Raw genomic sequence first — 21,229 nt, 5'->3', positions numbered from 1 at the left:
CGAAGTGTCGAGGGGGGAAAGTTTATGGATTTCATGGATGATAGGAGAGACCTGAATGTTTCTTAAGGTAAAATGAAGCATGATAAAATATCTGTTCTCCCTGTGAGAGGGTAGTGGAATGGTGATGGCATTTCTCATTCAACACAACAGCAGCAGGAGAAAAAGACCTCACTGATTGTTGGTTTATTTCACTGAACTTGGCAAACACAAATATGGCAGGCCCACTGAGGTGAACAGCACTGGCAGTTGGATATTTTGCAATGATTAAGTGTCTACCAGGCACCAAATTATGTATTGGAAGATAAAAGCAGTTTCAGGATGCTGGACAGTGACATTTAATCAAACATGCTAAACTGTTTCTAGGTTGGTTTTATTATTTTTTTATTTTATTTTTTTCAGTGGCTTTGAGAGTAAACTCACAGGTGGACCCTGGTCTCCTTTGCCTGGGGCTCCTGGTTCTCCTTTAGGTCCCTGCTTGCTCGTGTTGCCAGTAGAGTTGAAAGAGACCACTGGACATGGTTCACATGGATCTCCCTGAAGACAGAAAAAAGCATATTAAATGGAATGTTCCTCTAAAACTCTAAGCATTTGCTGACCTTCATATTGTTCTATGTATGACTCAGTATGACTCAGGGTTATATTTGTTAACTTAAATTATTAAAAATAGTTGTATTAATTTATATAAAGTTGAGATATGAGAATGAATATAAATAATATACAGTAGCTGCAAGCAACGGTTATCGGGGCTCAAGCACTTAAGGCATAAAGGTCCCCTTATTTAGCCTTGCTCTTTTTTATATTTTTACATTTAAAAAATTACAATGTTAAAGCTAACCAAAGTGTAGAGTTGAATTGTCTGTTGTTGTTGTTGTTGTTTGTTAAGTATTGACCTACAGAGTTCAGAGATTTATACTCCCGCATGTGCTCACCCAGTTTTGTGAAGTTTTGAGTTTTCATTAAGGATGTATAAGCTTTGGGATATATTTGGCCACGCTCATTTTCTAAATGACCCTGTTACAGCATCCAGATGGGAAAGTTCACGAAGGTAATTTAACGTAGAAGTTTATAGAGTTTATATAACATAGAGTGTTTCCCTTCCGAGGGAACTTGAATTGCATCCTCTATGGTGTTCCTGTTATGTTATGGTGTCCAGTGTATCAGGGAACTATGGTTACATGTGTAACCTGAGACGTTTTGAAGACTTTTTAACTGTTATAGTACCACTGTCCGATTTCCACAGAAAAATTGCTTGCTTGTTTAGAATCTCCTGTTGCATGTGCTCACCTAATTTTGTGAAGCTTTACGGCTTTATAGGATTTTGGGTATATTATAGCTACCCAAAGGGTTAAGACCTAGAGTCCAGAGAACTGTACCACAGTGTTTTTTTTTTTTTCAAGATTTTTGTGAACGAAAAACCTAGTACTCGTTCCCAAAAATAGTTTTACATATTCCCAATTATTTAAAAAACAATTTGACAGACAGAAGTGGTTCTAGAGGCAAAGTTGTCCAGAATGAGAAGGTCTATCAGTTGATATGAATATAATATTAGTATAATGTGAATATAATGTGTAGTGTAGCAATTTCAATGTTTTTTCCCCTCTTATAGCACTACTTTTTTTTCATGGAAAAATAAAGTATAAAGTTTTAAAAATAAAGTTTTAGGAGCTATGAGCATTTTTTTTACTTTTTATCTCTGTAGCTCCCCCATCAGGCCTATTGGGGAAAACCTGGGTGACACTGAGTAGATGGTGTGAATACTACAGTCCCTCCAAGTTTCAAGTTTAAAAAAAAAAAAAAAATACAAAAAAAAAAAAAAACAATAATAATAAAAAAAAAAAAATAATAATAACACAGGTATGACTTCCATATTATGGAGGAAATGACATTGGACATTTGTGTCACAAGTAAGAAAGCAAGTCATATGAGTTTGGAACAACATGAGAGCAAGTAAATTATGTGTCATAATTTTTTGGTGGAACTGTACCTTTTAAAAATAAAGAAATAACAGCCAAGAATATGTACTGTGACTTTAACAAGAAAAAGCCATTTTCATGTACAATCTGAAACTCTGACTGTTTAGACTTACCTTCTCACCTTTAGGTCCCCAAGGACCTCTCGGACCCTGTCAGCAAAACAAACCACGTCATTGGGTATGCATGAAGATAAGAACCGCAGAAGCTCATTGAGTTGCAAATGTAAATTAGGTGCTGATAGCTCCTGTGGTAATAAAACTAATTATGGTGCTGATGATAGTAAACATTTTTTGTCCCTTACAGTGACAGAACAATCAGGATAGTGATAGAAAATCAGGATACTTAGCATCTTCTGTCTTAGCAATTCAGCGCACACCATTGTTTCATATTGACATCCCTCTATAGGACAAAATGAGAAAAAATGCACTTGCAAGTTCTCCAGGCTTTCCGTCTACACCAGGTATTCCAGAATCCCCCTAGAAATGGAGAGGATGTTTTGTTATTATTAGATATAACATTCCAAGGGACACACGAAAAGGTAATGGTACATTTTTATATAAAAAATATATTTATTTAACATCCTCATCAATTTGTGGTCAAAGCAGGAAAACATATATAAGTAAACATACTTTCTCTCCTTTAGATCTTGGAGGTCTACCAGGGGGCCCCTGTGAGGTAAAAATAGAAAACTACATAGTATACCGATAACCATATATATATATAAAAAATGTTAAACAGCGCACAGTCTGCAACAATAGATGCTTTAACACCATTGAAATAAAAATGTACAGTGTGCCACATGATATCAAATTATATGTTAATTATTAAATTATATTATATAAACACACTATATTCAAAAGGTTGGGGTCGGTAAGATTTTAAAAAATGTTTTTGAAATAAGTCTCTTATGCTCACCAAAGCTGCAATGATTTGATCAGAAAACAGTAATATTGAGAACCATTATAAGGATTTAAAATAACTGTTTTCTGTTTTAGTAAATTTATGTAAAATGTAATTTATTCCTGTGATGATGAATATTCAGCATCATTACTCCAGTCTTCACTGTCACATGATCTTTAAGAAATCATTCTAATATGCTGATTTCTTATTATTACATTTCTTATTAATTTTGTTAAAAAACAGTTGTGCTCTTGATATTCTTGTGGAAACTAATACTTTTTTTTTAGGATCAAAAGAAAAGCATTTATTGAAAATATAAATGTTTTACTGTCACTTTTGATCAATGTAATGCATCTTTGCGGAATAAATATTTTATTACACCCAGAATGTAATAATTGTAAAAGATAGTAAAACATCAAAAAAAAAAAAAAAAAAACTGTCTATAAATATTGTATTAAAATGATAAATCTTCCTACTGGTGGTCCTGGTTTCCCAACTCCAGGCGGTCCAGGAGGTCCTGGCCGGCCTGGTTCTCCTGCAAGCCCCTCTGGACCAACTACACCAGGAAGACCCTGTGAATTAATCAGCGCTGAGAAACACTTGCTGTGCATAACAAGCACTGAAGATAAGGACACCACAAAACTAGTTCATTTATAGTATCCCAGATCCCAAGAGGATCAGTCTGTTTTACCTTTTGTCCTTTAGGGCCCACCACACAAATAGGATTAGCTCGGCCCTGTAACAGCCAAGACCAATAAAAGATCATTAGCTTGAGTTCATCTCAAACGCCGGCATTAGCAGTATCACACTGCTTATACAACAACCCTCCAACAGGAATCAAACAAGTCAGTTCACCGATGACTGAAGGCTTAGATAGATAAACAGTTACAGCGAATTCCAAATATGGATTTAGTCGGCTTGGCCATATTCGCCATCCCCTTAGCATGTATATAGAATAGAAAATATTAAGCGTAATGCGACCTGACTATCCATTTAGAAGAATCAATGAGGCTGCATTGATGTGTGGTTCTTTGTTGGCTTATGCAATCTATGCAGCATTAAAAAAGATTTAACACCCAAACAGATATCTAATGAGAAGAAAAAGCAGCATTGAGTATATGGTTAAGAGTCTAATGCATCATGCTTTTCGCAGGAGAGCACTGTGGATATATGGAGCCACTTTAAACAATATGAAAGGAATGGGACTCTTGCTTTCCTTTTATAATTAAAATATGTACACAGAGACGTATTATGCATGCAATATAATTGTCTTTTGAGTACATTCCTGCAGCGAGACACTCTGAAATATATCAACACTTCTGAAGGAGACTCAGGAGGGACGTTGGTATACATAATCTACATAAAGTAGGACATAAATATGAACATCTTTGACTTTCACATCAAATGCTAGTCACTTACATATACATCTTTGCCTGGACTTCCGGGCAGACCTGGGGCTCCGATTTCTCCTTTCTGCCCTTTGTCACCCTGAGTATGTGCATGAGGGTGACAGACACACAGAATGAGAAATGGATATCAGCTGATTGGAAGCTCTAATGCACTCATCAACAGTCATATTTACATGGTGTAGTATTCATTTACCTTCACTCCTAAAGCTTCTCCCCAGTTGCCAGCCAGACCCTGAAATGTAAGAGAATGAGAAATGGGTGAATCAATGGCTAGAAACAGTATCAAGATATCCCCTCTACTTCAGTGAAGCCTGTTGAACCGGAATTCGATCACCTCTCTCTCTGAGACAAGGTTGGCGCACACACTTACCGACTCTCCCTTCTCTCCTTTCTCCCCTTTAGCACCTTCTAAGCACTAAAACACACAGATAAAGCATGACATCCACATGACTATATCACATTCAGTTGAGGCCAAAAATATGAGACTACAGAGAAAATCTGAATTGATCATCTAATTTAAACCTGGAAATAATAAAAAAAAATAATCATAATACTAACACACACACACACACATGCTGGTACTGGTGGTTAACAGGGACTCTCCAAAGGCGTAATAGTTTTTATAATGTACTTTGTGCATTTTTTAGATTTTCCAAAAAACAACATTTAGTGTTTTTAAAGCCTTTTGAACGGGGACGCAGGTAGTGTTCTCAAAACCACCTCCATATTTTAATACCTGTCTCATACCCATGTCATTATAAAAATTTGTGTCCTTATAAACCACCAAAACCAGTGCCAGTACACACACACACTTCAATTGATCAGGCTGTGCCAGAAATCCAGGCAAAAAAACTCACTCGTCCAGGAACTCCAGCACCAGTACAGTCCAAACCCTGTGAGGTAAAAATACTTTTTTAAACATTTAAGGACTAATACCCCATATTAATGTACAGCACATCAACATCCCTGGCAAACTGTATATAGAGCAACAGCCTTGCTCTTAAATGCTATGTATCAGCCCTCTTACCCATCACCCCCCACCCCCACCCCCACCCAAACTCCACATTCTGAAGAATCCTAATATTGTCGTGATGCAGGGTTATTCATTAATGTAATTAATATATAAAGAGATGATGCCAGTAATAATGAAACTTCTGAGTAGTTGGCCAAGCTGGATCATTGGCACAAAAGCTAGCTCCAAATGAGGCATTTGTATAATATGCCAAAATAAACATTGCTGCTGTCATTAATTCCCAGCAAGCCTGGACAGAGAGAGGGATTTAGCACACAAACACACTCCTTCATTATGATTAAATGTTTCACATTTCTTACCCTGTCTCCCTTATCTCCTTTAAGGCCAGACTGGCCCGCATAACCTTCCTGAATAACCTGCAATAAAATAAAAAAAAATAAAAAATTGAAAATAAATAAATAATTAAATGTACTGCGTGTTTGTAACAATGTCATATGAGCCTCCTGCTGAAAAGACCATCTTAGATTAAGCTGGTAAGCGAAAAAAAAAAAAAAATAATAATAATAAAAAAAAATAATAATAATAAAATAAAACTATATACAATGAGTGTTTACTGTGCCAGGATTTCAATTTTGTGCATGCAAATATGGGAAAGAGCATGTGAGGTGATCAATCTTTGAAACTGTGCAAACATATCAGACAATGCACAAAAACCTCAAATCTGGGCATGTGTTTCTGCAGAGCAAAGTGCATTAATGTGAGTTCGTAAGTGCATAGGTAGCTGCTTCTTATAATATTCTTACAAAACTTCCTCCAAGGCAGCCGCAAGTCTGGCCAACCTTTAAACATTCATACTTAACAAGTATCAGGACATTTTGCCAGATTTTTTAAAGACATAAATGCATCTCTTTCTAAGGGCGTGATAACACAGCACTCATGCACACTCATGCATGCAAATCCTGCTGCCTACCCACATAGCCATTATAAATGCTGCACACATGATGAACTGAAAATTAATACCCACACTTGATTCCTCATTGAGCAGTACACAGCCTGCACACTGTAAAAAAGAGAAAACCAGGTTGTTCCTATCCATGACACCTTTTTCTAAAATTTGAGTTTCCAAATAGTATTTTGCTCCACTCTACTTTAAGTTTACACCAGCTTTGCTTTTGATATTGTTACAGATGTTGACCTGCTGGTGGCAGTGCAACATAACGTTAATCAGCATGGGAGTGTAGAAAAGGGGGTGCACCACTGCGTGTCATTTCAGCTTGGCGCGGTTCTGTTGCGGGAGACAAAGATCAATAGTAACGGAAGATTCCTCATGGCAATGTTCCCCAACGCCTGCTGCAAAGCTATAAGGGAGGGGGGACACGCAAAGTCAAATACTTAGAAATAGCTGTTAGTTTCTAGCGGAAGAGCACAATTAAAACTAAATCTACCACCCGTCCAGTCCTGCTCAGCCAACGGGCTGTTATCGTGCATAGATGTGGTGAGGTAAGAGAGGGGGAGAGGAAGGGGCCCGGCTCTGAGAACGTTGGCTGACACGCAGGGCTGATTCATTTTTTCCAGAGGTGCACACAGAAGAAAGCTACATGATGAAAATCAAGGCTTTGAGATTTTCCCGCACTCCCTCTGAATGAATGGATTTATAGGCTACACCAGCCTATATTCTACTGTTAGAGATGATATCGCTTTAAGAGAGTCTGTGTGTCTGACTATTTGTGCACTCATATAAGCTCAATATAAGCCGAATCTAATATAAGCTCAATTAACAGCATTTGTGGCATTTCTATTTTCAACTTGCACTTCTTTTCTTTAAATAAGCAAAATCTAGGCTACAGAGAGGCACTTACAATATTGTGAACAGGGACAATCCATAAACATTAAAATACTCACCGTTTTCATAGTGTAGCCCAAGACGTAAAGAATATGCATGTTAACATTAAACTTGTATGAGGGGAGAATATCACTTACTAACATTTTCTATGCAGTTATATCCAATTTTACAACATATCTGAGATGCCAATATAGAACCTTTATTTATATAGCGCTATAAACAAAAAAGATTGTGTCAAAGCAACTGAACAACATTGATTAGGAGAACAGTGTGTCAATAATGCAAAATGACAGGCAATTAAAGGCAGTTCATTATTCAATTCATCAGACTTAGGTTACACCTAAAACTCTAAAATGACTGTAAAAAGATGCTTAAATCCTTCAAAATTGTCCATGTTCATTTAAACTGTTAGGTCCTCAATGTAACCTCAAAAAAAAAAAAAAGATTATGCAAATGTGAGATTGGAACTTCATGGAAACATAGGCCCCAAATCCAAAACAGTGTTAATTATACTATAAAGTATTTATCAATATTTTGATAATAATATGTTTTTATATTTTCAACTTTCAACATTTTAATTTAAGTTTACAAATGTTCTTCTGTACTTCATAAGAAAAAAAAAAAAATCATAACTTATTTTGTGATTTCAGTGCTTTTTGAATGATTTAAGTTTTATTTATACATTTTGTGTTTGTGTGTATATGTGTGTATTTTAATCTAATGTTCATATTGTATTTCAGCTTTATTTACATTACTGATAATTATATTTAATAGTTTTGTTTTAACCATAACAACACTGGTCCACAACAATTTGAGACAAGGCCGTTAAACCATTGTTTAGCTCCCTGAATCAAAAAAAAAAAAAAAAAAAAAAAAAAAAGTCCCACTCGCATCCCACTCAAATTCTGACATTTTCTGCCCTTGCATTTCATTTGAAAAAAGGTAATACAAAGAGGGGTGCAAAGAGGGGAAAAGGTGACGAACAGACATGAGTTTTATGTACGAAACATGAGCATTATTCTCATATTGTGCCAGAGAAGCACATTTACCAAGCAAAACAAGTCCCTCTAATTCCAGGTGGTGTAATATTACACAAAATGCTCTGCTATCAGTAGTAAATTATCAGTGTCAGGGTCACTGCCAATGTTCTTCCCACTGCAACTCAGCATGCAGCAATTTACTTACCAATTAAACTGAATTTCTACAGCTATTGGGCGAAATCTTCTGCCACAATTCTTTCTGTCAGGCTTGAAGCTTTATAATTGGGACTGTCTGTTACAGTTAATGGGAAATAAAAATAAGTTTTTGATGACTTCATTCAAATAACTTACTTTTTCTGCCAGTTCCTTGGATCCGAGAATTGACTGTAGAACATAAAAACAAAAACAAAAATTGACAATGTCAGATAAAAAAATAAATAAAATAAAATAAAAAACAGTCCTCATAATCAATAGATACACAGTTACATGTTACAAACTTTATAGTTGCAAAGCATCCAAAGTAGTTACAGATCTAACGACTATAGTTTTCAGCAAACATGAAGAGAGATCACATAAACACAATTTTCTTAGGGGGAAATGAGATGAAAGAAGGGTCCAACAATGCCCATGTACCTCATATGACATCTCTCACTTTTCATGCTTACCTAACTAAGTTCTGCTGATCTGTTTTTGTTTTATCTAGATTTGTCTATATTGTCATTTTACTGTTACAGAGTTTCACCCGAATGATCAACAGAGACTACGAAGCTCTTTTGATGGAGAGCAAATGGGGAGGAGAACTGGCAGGAATGGAGAGGGGGCAGTGCAGTGAGGAGGGACATGATTTAAAGAGAACATCAGGGACAGGCAGAAAACAAAATATGTGTTTGTGGAGCAGATGTGAATGTAAATGCTCGAGTCATATCTGAGCAGAGAAAGCAAACACAGCATCAGTAAGGCTATTCAGACTGGATATGCATGAAAAAGAAAGAGCTCAGTTACCCTAATCTCAAGCCATACCCTAAGATCCAGTTTAGGAATTGCTGAGAGTGCATGCATGTATGCACAGACGCTAAAGACAGGGTTCCACAGACAACACAAAATGGACATGTTGTCCATACAGCTACAGGCTATTACAGGATGGATAGCCTGCGATGACCTGTTCCAAAAAACCCTGGTGGAATGAGCACATGCATAATGCAGGGAATTTGTTTAGCTGCAACCGTGCGGCTCTCAGCTCATAAATTTCTCCCAGCCGGTGAGCTCAATAGAAAAAGAATGTGAGACAGAAGAAGGCTGTGCTTTTAAAGGACTATAATGCAGGGCAGATTGAGGATCTGCATAGGAGGAAGGGGTTAATGCAGAAGAAGGCTAATGATAGCAGCATCCAACACAGTCTGGAACTCATTACAGTTTGTCTTAAAACACAGACTGCTCTGGTACTAGACAGTAACCTGGGGCAAAGGAAAACATGGGAGCATGTGTGATTTGTTATTATTATTATTAATTATTATTATTATTATTATTATTATTATTATTATTATTATTATTATTATTATTATTATTATTATTGCCTGCACATGTGTACCTCTAACAGACAAATAAAGGAAAGGACTGGAAGTGTGCTGTGCTGAGCTTGAGCTCACACACACACACACACACACACACACACACACACACACACACATATATATATATATATATATATATATATATATATATATATATATATATATATATATACCTTTTTTCATAGTTTGGTTGGTCCTGCGACTTATAGTCAGGTGTGACTTATTTATCAAAATTAATTTGACATGAACTGAGAGAAATGAACCAATAGAAAACATTACCGTCTACAGCCGCGAGAGGGCGCTCTATGCTGCTCAGTGCTCCTGTAGCCTACACTGAAAACATAGATCGCCCTCTCGTGGCTGTAGACGGTAATGTTTTCTATTGGTTCATTTAGTATCTCCAAAAAGTATTTCGTTTTATTATATTTATAAGAGAAAAATAGTCTGTGCTGATTTTTTTTAGAAAAACACGAGCCACTGGAGGCGTGACGTGTGGGCGGAGCTAAAGAATCACGAGCGCGAGTAGGCTTTTGCGTTGAGAGCGTTTGGAAGTTGTGACATTACCGTGAGGAAAAAAAAAACATCATCCAAAAGAAACCATGGCTAACAGTCAGATTCAGCCGTTTATTTATGATCCAGAATCAGATCCCGAGGCTGAAACTGAACGAGAGCAGCAGCAGGAACGACTTGCTCCGAGCGGGGCTCGAACCCAGGTCTCCGGCATGGGAGGCGAATGCACTAACAAGGAGGCAGAGACATTTTAAGCAGTTTTACTCACCGCCTGCGGTTCCAACACACGATCGTGACCCTTTTTCATTGGGATTGCATCTTCCTTAAGAAATAAACGATATGCAAATCCGGCGTCAAACTGGGCCTTGTTTGTAAAACAAGCATCTTCGAAATGCAGGGAACAAACAAAAACACTTGCACAACTCCGTTGATGCTCTTTAAAAATAAACTCCGTCCACTGGTCCCTTAATGTTTTTTTTTTTTTTTTTTTTTGGTAATCTGTGCAGGGTTGTCTTGCCCTGGCAACCAAAAACACACTCCTTTTGTGACATTTTGCGACGCTCTCGCTCTGATCAGTGAATGTCTGTTCTCTCTGTGCTCTGCTATACGGGAGCGTGAGCTCTTCTGGCAGAAGTGCCCTTAGGACCCATATAAGGAAATTCCGCTCCATCTAACGTCACACAGAGCCATACTCGAAAAAAAACTTTCCGAAACTTGTGACAAACTGGAAGGAGTATTTTTGGAACAAAAATACTACTTCAAACGTACAACTTAATTTTTTAAACTTTGTCCATGTTTAGCATGGGAATCCAACTCTTTAACAGTGTAAAAAACTCAGTATGCATGAAATAGCATTTCAACCCCCCCCCCCCTTTAAGCATAAATCAATGTTGGATTAAATACACAAATAAATTAGAGTGCTAAAGGGGTCGAAAATATTCAATATCCATGTTAGTTTGCTTCTCAAGCATGTTTCTCTCATCGTAAAGATGTTTGCTTGAAAGTAATTATTCTTAAGAGTGTATAAATTGTGCAATGCTGTCTAAATTCAGACAGTTGCTCAGTTTGGCTGGCATGGTCAAACATTAATTTGTTAGAGCTGCTGACATTTTATCAGAGGGATACAATTAGTAAATACCGAGACAGGAAATGGCACGAAAACACACAGTGATACATCTTATGTGTACCACTGGAGCTAATTTCTCTGTCAGTATGGCAGGAAAGATTAAGATAGAATTTACACCACACAACACATTTGATATAAATCCCACTTCAAATCTCCTACTGTTCCCCGTGAGAGAACAGAGAGTGTTCATGTTGAGACGTTTATCCACCCAAAGCGTGAGCTGAAGAGACACTTCTTGTCGGTTTACGTGTGACTATGTGTAGATGTAACAAACAGCTTTGAGTGCGTTTGGCTCCCAAACAGAGCACTCTGGATGTAATTATGTTGCATATGTGAGTATAAAAGCACAATACACGTGGCAAGTGGAGAAGATATGTTACCAGTTGGAGACTAACTGAAGTACCTTCACCAACCAGCTTTTTATTAGCACTGCTAATGATCATGATTCACTGCTGCCAGGAGAAACAACAAGAGCAGCCCACACCAACATCACAAATCCTCTTTTCCACAGAGGACAAGTTATCCTCCCATATGCACAGCTTGCGTTAGCATTGAGAAACTGCTGATAAATTGTGTTTTCAGGGGAAAATAGCAGATACCTTGTTTAAGTGGAAGTCATTGTTTTCTGGGAAAGACTTAAGGTTATTCTTGGAGAAGGCTGAGACACAGAAACGCGGAAAAGATATGACTTTTCAGCAGTCAGATTGTGTTTACTCATAGCTGCTGATGTAAACTTCAGCTCTACTCCTTGCCACTCTGATAGAGTTTCGTTTATAGAGCAATGGTTGGCTAGCAGTAGGATTGTTTTAAAGGGACAGTCCACCCAAAAAAGTGGGTGCCCTATGCCCTACTCTGCCCTATGTTACTCCGAACCTGTATGATTGTTCTTTTACCATGAAACACATAGGATGTATTTAGCTAATTGTCTTTTTCCATAAAATTAAGGTTGATAATAACAGCCTGTTGTCAAGTAAAAAAAAAAAAAAAAAACGTTTATATATATATATATATATATATATATATATATATATATATATATATATGTTATATAATATATATATATATATATATATATATATATATATATATATATATATATATATATACATGTTAAATTATAATATAATATGATATAATTATGCACTCCTCTTAAAAATTATAATTATATACTTATTGACTGACAAAAAAAAAAAAAAAGTGCAGTGAGAACTTTATTGAGGGCTAACATTCAGAAGGGCCACTACTAACAGGGCAGAAAAAGAGAGAAAGCATAAAGGAAAATGTAAATGCAAGAGCATATGTGCATAGACAAGAAGCGAAAGGGCAAGAATGAATAAAAAGAGCTGCAGAAGCAGAGGACATTTGATTTCAGCATTTCTACGGCCCACTGGGCATTGTTCACAAGAATTTACATTCATTCCCAGTTTCTACAAAAGTGCTCATTCAACTGCCTGCTAGTGGGCCACTTAATGGCCACTAACTGTGTCATTTTATGGCAAATATATCAGGATGAGAAAAATTTATCAGCCTACATTACATCTTCAGCTCATCTTGTCATCTATTTATGCGCTGTAACACTGCTGGGATGCACCATTCAAGTGTTTTAAGAGGGGAAAATTATGAAAACTCAACCGGGTGGCTGCACATTAATATCATTAGTACATTCACCTAAAAAGTCAGGCAAACCTATTTTAGTAAGATTATTTCTTTGGGCTTTCAGATGCATGCACACAAGATTTGTTTGGTTCACACCATTTTTAATTGTTGGCTAATGTGCACAAATGCATTTGATGGATGTATTTCCTTATTGTATAACTATGTTGCATTTTAAATAGTGTGTTAAATAAAAACATACAGCTTATTTAAAAAGCATCTTGAGGCCTTTTCAATATGTTCCATTCCATTGCATTCTTGCTGCATTCGGATGCATGGATGCATCCTCAGTCAACGCCCCCTTAATAGCTCCCAATGAGAGCAAGTACGTGTTTGTCTTCAAACACTTCAAGCCATCTCAAGATCAGGATCCCACGTTTAATAACTAAGCACCCCTCTCTTAATTTCTGTAAGATCTTTTCATTAGAGGCCCTTGCACAGTTTTACTAGCTCATTTTTAAGTGCAGTATCAAGTGTTGTTTTTGCAAATGAATGAGGTCATGCACTGCACAACGACATTTCTACAAATTCATTACAAAAGACTGAGAATTTCTAATAGTCAGATTAATTTACCTGAGTGAAGGGATTGCGCACAAACTCCACCTGGTTCTCTGCGGCTCTTCGGCTCTTGGGAGCATCCGGTGGACACTACGGAAGCATAAAGAACACTGGTCAATCCAACTTGAACTAAAATTAAACTATATAACAAATAAAAAAATAAAAATTAATAAAAAAATCAGTAACTGAAATAAAGTATAATATAAGTATTGGATGAAAAAAAAATAGAAATAAGAAAATTCAGTTAGCTGAAATTGCTAAATAAATAAATTAAAAACATAAAACAATAGCTAAAACTTAAAAAAAAAAGTTATTTTTTTTTAATTAAATTACGATGAAAACAAAAAAAAAACTTATAAAAGATATGTAAAAATACCATAATAGTATATCAATAATACTAAAACAACACTGCATTTGATTTAAATAATAATACAAATTAATAATAATAAATCCTTCCCGTGCACAATGGTCTTTCAAGGCATCTATGATACAAGACATATTTTCCTCTGCATCTCAAGATGTAATTGCTGACTCCTTTAAAAGCCACATGCATTCAAGGGGGAAACAGTTGCCCTTGTTTCCATTTTGAACACTGCTAGCAGGAAGCTTTAAGCATTCGCCACAAAACAAAAGAACACAAAGAGCTTTGTTGGCTTACATTCAAATTCATACACACACACACACACACACACACACACACACACACACACACACACACACACACACACACACACACACACACATACCAACAACAACCAGATATTTTTGTTACATGATTTTAATGTTATCTGTACCTTACCTCGTAAAGAGGCAACTAACATAATGGGAATAATCATCTTTTCAGACTAAAAATGGTCCATCTGGCACATAACTAATGATGTCTAATAGTTCTTGGCTGTAAAATATCCTCTGATCCAAAACTGCATCAAATTTGAAATGCCAGCTTAAAGTTGTCTTTACCTATTCCCATGTGCACTTCCTTTGTCAAATACGTTTGGCAGGTGACATTTCCTGATCTCTACCTTCTTTACTATTGCAGGCTGTGGGTGGCTGTATGCTTTTCATACAGGCTAAAGTTATCTGCAAGTGATGCATTCCTGAGAGCCTTTTCGATTCAGCAAGGCTTGCCAAAGCTCTGATCAATTCAGAGAGGAGAAACGAATCCAAATTCCAAATCCTCAAATAAAGCAGCACTCCCACATCGATGACTCAAGCGCTGTTCCTCCACCACAGCCGTCCCGATGGAAGCAGAGTCGCTGCTGAGGCTTTATCCATCAAGTAGAAACTACAACAATGATTTTTTTGACAGAGAGAATGCATCCATTCCCTCAGCAAAACATGAGCTTTGCCTAGACTGTGATCACCGAAAACATATGCGATTGTGTCATCAGCTTTGGTGAAATATTTCTTGACAATACTGGGAAAAAACACACACCCTTTAAAAAAGTATTTTACCTGTGCTTGGACTGTGGTAGGTTCAAAGCACTGAGGTAAAAGGGTATAGTTATCAGTGTAATTTACATGCATGGATCATAACATTGTTAACTGACTCACTATTGAACTGATTGTTAACTGTCACAGTTGCTTTGATGCAAACTGTTTCACAAGACATACACACAAACATTAATATTGAGCCTTGGCGTATCCTTTAGGCTACAAATGAAATCAATTGACAGACTGATTAATCAGAATGTTGATCATGTTAAAATGCATATACATTTACATTTATTCATTTAGCAGACAATATTATCCAAAGCGACTATGAACGTCCAAATAAGCATTATTTTTAATTGTGAGGATCTCATCTTAAACTTTAAGCTGCCACCATGCTCTCTGTACAATGCCATAAAAAGCCATTCAACAGCCCATGGCGGCCACAAACTAACAGAGATGAATTTTCTAAACAAAATATGTTTGAAACTCTGATGAATGCCATGTATAAAATCATTTTACAGTGTTTTTAACAGTTCAGACTTTTTTACCCGAGCTCCAGGTATCTCACAGCAGGCCTCCTGGATAGCGAGAGAGGGGTCACAATACACCATCACTTGCTGCACGTCAATCTGAAGAAAGATGCAGAGAAAAAGCATATTAAAAGTAAAACAAAAACAAGAAAAGTGGATTTTATTAAAATGCTGGACCCCCACTGCTTTACATATGACCCCTTGCATGATCATTTCGCTAAGTGGTTGGATTAACAGACTAATTCATTAGCAATGGATGAAGCTCGGTTAGGCTAGCATGGGCTGTTCTTTTAATCTTTTTCTAGCTGAGAGAGCTCAGTATCGTTAGCCCTGAAGAGAGTGCCCGTGGTCTTCCTGTTTCTCACACATTCACCAACACACCCCTGCCACATTTCCCCCGCAGACAGGATGCCTAGGGCAAAACCTGCGGGAAGCCAGCTCATAGGAAACATCTACCTCCGACTACTCTATTAGCAGTTTAGTGCTCAATTATCTGAGGAGCCGGAAGCTTATGCACTCTTACATCTCATTTACATTCTTATACGTCAAGCCTCTTCCTCTGTTGAAGGTTCACAATATGGTTTCAATCATTATTAGGATCAGCAAAGCTCCTCACCTCCACAGGAGCAGCATCAGTAGCCCTCATACCCAACAGCGTGTGTCCATTGATGGGTAACTGGCCACGGAGCTCCAGGGGCTTGTTCTCAATGGAGCTGCAGTCCACGTGCAGGGATGCCGCATCTCTCTGCAGACTCAGAGCCACCTTATGCCAGCGCATGTCCATCAGGGATTCCACACCGTCACCTTCAAACACGCACCCCACCATGGACCCATCAGGGTCGGCCCCTGTCGCCCGCAGGGCCAGGTTGCCATCTGGACCATTCCATTCAAATGAGAACTAAAGGAGTGTGATAATTCAGGAAAAATAGAAAATGTGATTATATTGATGCTGCAGTACAGAGTCCAAAATTATAATTTTGCCATACCATACCATGAATATTTCTTATCAGCCATGTTTTTATATTATTTCATAGCTATACATTATTTAGCTGTAAAAGTGTGCATAAGCTTTTCAGATTAAGAAGCTTGTCTTAAATAATATCTTTTTTTTCATATTTCTATTTATTTATTGTTTGTTTTAATCAATTTCTTTAACTTATTTTATGTATGTACCAAAGCCATATTTCTCACATTATTCCCACATAGTGTTAGTATCAGTGTTGCATAATCAAGAACTACTGTATCTTTCAATTGAAATGTGTTTAACTAAGGATATCTATCACATAAACCTAAAGTATAATTAAGTCAGAAATGCAAAGCTCACATACAGTATAAAACTTAAGCAGCATAGCCAGTTAACATGAAGTAACTATGAAACAAAATTCTAAAACAAATATTAATCTTATTTTTTAAGTTCAACATTTGCTAATACATTATTAAAATCTAAAGTATCTGCTAACATTATTTGATGGACTCAAGCTGACTTGAACTAACCACGAACCACTGTATTTTTTTTTAAATTAAAAATTAACAAATACGGTAACAAGTGAATTGCTTATGAGTTAATTTTAGTGAATGTATTAACTAATGTTAAGGAACGTGACCTTACTGTAAAGCATTACCAGTGAATTACTTTTTTTGAACGAATCAACTGAATGTGAATGACCCACTCACATTATTTTTTAACCTGAATAAATCAGTGATCTGAACAAACTGATTAAGTGAATGATTCAATGACTCCTTGATGTGTCAGTCAGTCCTGAATAATCTTGTTTGATGTCTTGTGGGAAAGTGTACTACCATCAACACTACTCATTCTGACACAATATTACAATATTAAAAAAAAAGACAAGCAAATAGTATTTTATGATTTAGTATGCAGCTCTATAATTATCAGTGCTTTAAGGCACATATCTATGGACTCGAGGGGAAAGTGGACACACACCTGAGGATAGCCATGTCCATCAGATATCTGGAACAGGTAAATGTGATCATTCAATGATTTCTTTTTCAGCAGCAAGGTGAAGACCAGGGTGAACTCCTCTGGAAGTCCATTAGGAAACACTTGACTGAGGAGATAAACGTGCATTTAGACTGCAGTACACAGTACACATTTGTGTGCAAATTCAAAGGAGCTTTTCTCAGTATTTCGATTTTTTTGCACCCTCAGATTTCAGATATTCATATAGTTGTGTCTCGGCCAAATATTGTCAGATCCTAACAAACCATACATCAATAAAAAGCTTGTTTATTCAGCTTTGAGATGATAGATGATATATAAATCTCAATATTGCTAAATCTAAAAAAAATAATGACACTTAAAAGGGTTACTCCATAACAAAATGAGAATTTTGTCATTAATCACTTACCCCCATGTCGTCTTCGGAACACAATTTAAGATGTTTTGGATGAAAACCTGGAGGTTTGAGACTGTCCCACAGACTGCCAAATAAATAACAGTGTCAAGGTCCAGAAAAGGTATGAAAAGTCTCCATCTGCCATCAGACGTGCAATCTGAGTTATATAAAGTGACGGGAACACTTTTTGTAAGCAAAGAAAACAAAAATAACGGCTTTATTCTATTATTCCTTTGTCAACGGTCTCCCTCTGACTTTGCTTACAAAAAGTGTTCCCGTCATTTCATGCAACTCAAATTGCATGTCTGATGGCAGATGGAGTATTCTGACTACAAATTTTCATATCTTTTCTGGACCTTTACACTGTTATTTATTTGGCAGTCTATGGGACAGTCTCAAACCTCCAGGTCTTCATCCAAAAGATCTTAAATTGTGTTTCCCGAAAACGCTTTTACGGGTTTGGAACGACATGGAGGTAACAAAATTTTCATTTTAGGGTGGAGTATCCCTTTAAGTGGTCTTTTTGTGGTCCAGGGTCACATATTTTATTGTGGAATTTTTTATTTATTTTTATTTTTTTAAGTGCTTGTCCTAAGACCAAATCCAAAGACCTGAGTAAACACACTCAAACCTATACACCCCATCTCTCTCCCAGGTGAGGTGAAATTGAAGATAAAGGAACGCAATGTTAAACAGTTATATTACAAGTCCAAGCTAAGAGAATGACTAACACAGAGGTAGCCAAACAATTTAAACACCATCTGCTGCTATCAAATATCAGAGACCAGCTGACAAGACTTTGCATTAAACTTTATCTCAAAGAGAATGTAGGAGACCATTTAAAGAGGAAGAATCCCCCACTCCACACACACACACCATGTCGGCCATGTCATGTGAGTTTAGATTGCAGGCTCTCGCTGTCTCTAGCCGAGATGAGATTTAGAGCGGGAGAAAAAGAGCTCAGGTTTAAATGGGGAAAGCACCTGGGGCTCTGGAAAACCCATTCTAAGAGAGGAACTCTCTGATGGGGAGATTTGAGTATGTCTGTGTGTATGGTTATCTTTGCCTTTCCTTTTTTAAAGTTTCAGAAGGTCAAACTGTACAACTTTTAACCAAAAGTCAACTATTTTTGCCGCTAAAGAATATAAAGGATAGAATAAGAAAGCATTTTAATGAGGACAAATTTAAATCTGACTCTGTTTACAAACTTAACAAGTATAACTACATTTTGGACATTGTTGTGCTATTTTCAGAATCTCACATAAGAGTTCTCAAGAGACCTCTAAACTAACTTCTGTCTACAAAAGTCTGACCTTTAAGTAACATTTCTTCTAATGCAACCTCAGCGCCAAGATGAGCTGCATCAGATCCTCATGTTTATTTGCAACTGACAACCAGCTCTCTTTAACAGAATGTCAGCCAGGGAACAGCCATCATTCCAGGACGGGAGATAAACAGCTGCTTAAGCACTATTACTGACAACAGATCACATGTCCAAACATCTGAAGACAAATCGGTAACTATTATTCAACAGGCAGGCAGAAAAAGGCAAGAAATGATGTCCATCTCTATGTCCATTATAACATTATAACTGTGTTCATGTCACTCAAAACCTCTACAGGCTTCTAAAGGCCTTTGCCCTTTTGGACAGAATTTGTTTTCTAGGTGATGTCTGAATTACAGTTATTAACTATTGAAACAACTTGAATATTATGAAATCAATTTAGCATCTTGGATCAAATTACAGTCCCACTTTATCTTCAATCACAAAAAAAAAAAAAAACGTCCTCCAAATTTTTTACCGAGGTAGTTAATATAAAACTTGATAATACAGTCGACGATATATTGTAAGTGAATGTGAAGTGCTAGAGTAATTAAGGAAACATGTTGAATGCAGCATTCGTTCAATCAATAACATTGTCAATGCAAAAATGCAGTTAAGAATGTCAGAGTTTAGGAATGTACAGTGTGAAATATCAGTGTATGAATACCCAGGCCAAACTGTTAACCCTCGGTAAAGTATATGCAGTGTGAACCGTGAAGCGAGATAACCCAGGATTTTGTTTACCCGGGGTTTAGAATGACCCAGGGTTAACTATTTCAGGTGTGAAATGCCCTTATGAGATCCAAAAGTTAGCCTGTCCAAAACAATTCACATAACCTTCTCAGAGGAAAGTAGTCCAATCCAAATAGGGCTTTTAAAGGATGCCATTTTTGTGTGTTTAAATTTATGATGTAGTGTATCAACTGCAGTAGATCAAGGGCAAAAGCAAGTACAAAAGGAGTATAACAAGGTTATAGAGTCCAGCACAAGAGTGAGAGCTTCAATGATACTCGTCTGACCTATTTGGCTCAAACACACAAGTTCTCATTTCTGTTAAGTCTACATGAGAGAAGCATAACAGGAAATTCTAAGAAGAAAGCTGATGTGTAGTCTAAACCAATGCAAACTGACTTTATCTTCCCAACACACAGTGCCAGAGTGCTGAGAGGAAACGATCTACGCACAGCTCAGTAAAAGCATTGTCATGAAACGGGTTGTTACTGCGGTTTGAGGTCTCACCTAAAGCACTTAAAATTATTGTTAATAAAAAATTTAAAAGCATTTCTGTGTAGAAGCACAAAGCAGCGTGTAATCCGCTGAAAAGTTTATTTGCAGCGAGAAGAACGTATCTTAAAGAGGAAGTCAAAATCTCTCTGGTGACATTACTGCGATTGTTTCATGATCCTTGTGGAAATGTTAGACCAAATAACAGTCAGCGGCCAGGAATTCGAGGCTTGTATTGACCTGCTAGAATACTTTGGTAGTTCTGCAGTTTTGTCTTATTGTACTGTACTGTATGTTTTATTGCTTTAAGATACAGAATGAACAGCCTCCAACATCTGAGAGAGTGAAAATGTAGTTATTTCTATAATTGACCCTGAAGGGTCACAATAAATGATGGAAAATAACTCCCCCAACCTCTTAGAATCTCTCAGGAAAAATAGATACTACGACAAACAAAAAAAGAAAGATAAAAATATTTACTCTGTAGGCTGGATGAGCTGTACTTTTCCAAGGCGAAGGATGACAGGCCCTCTCGGGTTTCGGATCTTCTTGACCTCGCTGTTCTTCAACAGGGAGAAACGTCGCGCCAGATTGAAACCTGCAGATCGGGCAATCAATCTATTTACCACCCAACAGGAGAATAAATCAGTGAGCTGCTAGTTGACATGCCCTATGCTATGTATCAACTTCTGCTGTGCCAGTTTTCAATTCATGTGAGGCTAAAGGAGGGACCTTAACACTGGGAGCATTTCTATCTTTCAGCTCATGAACAGAGTCTGTTCCTTAGACTTACTTAATGGGCAGTTGGGCTTTTATTAAGTGTATTAAAAGGCTAAAATGATTACATATGACAGTGTATTCACT

The 21,229-nt window shown here is 37.0% G+C and overlaps 1 pseudogene; it reads right to left on the bottom strand.

The window, feature by feature from the left end:
• The window catches only part of LOC113070157 (collagen alpha-1(XVI) chain-like), a 34,142-nt pseudogene extending 13,121 nt beyond the window's left edge, over positions 1-21,021 (bottom strand).
• Between the last annotated feature and the right edge of the window lie 208 nt (positions 21,022-21,229).

This window comes from Carassius auratus, unplaced genomic scaffold (assembly GCF_003368295.1).
Source record: "Carassius auratus strain Wakin unplaced genomic scaffold, ASM336829v1 scaf_tig00003122, whole genome shotgun sequence".
Lineage (NCBI taxonomy): Eukaryota > Metazoa > Chordata > Actinopteri > Cypriniformes > Cyprinidae > Carassius > Carassius auratus.
The sequence above is the reverse complement of the archived record's forward strand: the minus strand, read 5'-3'. Positions and strand labels throughout refer to the sequence as shown.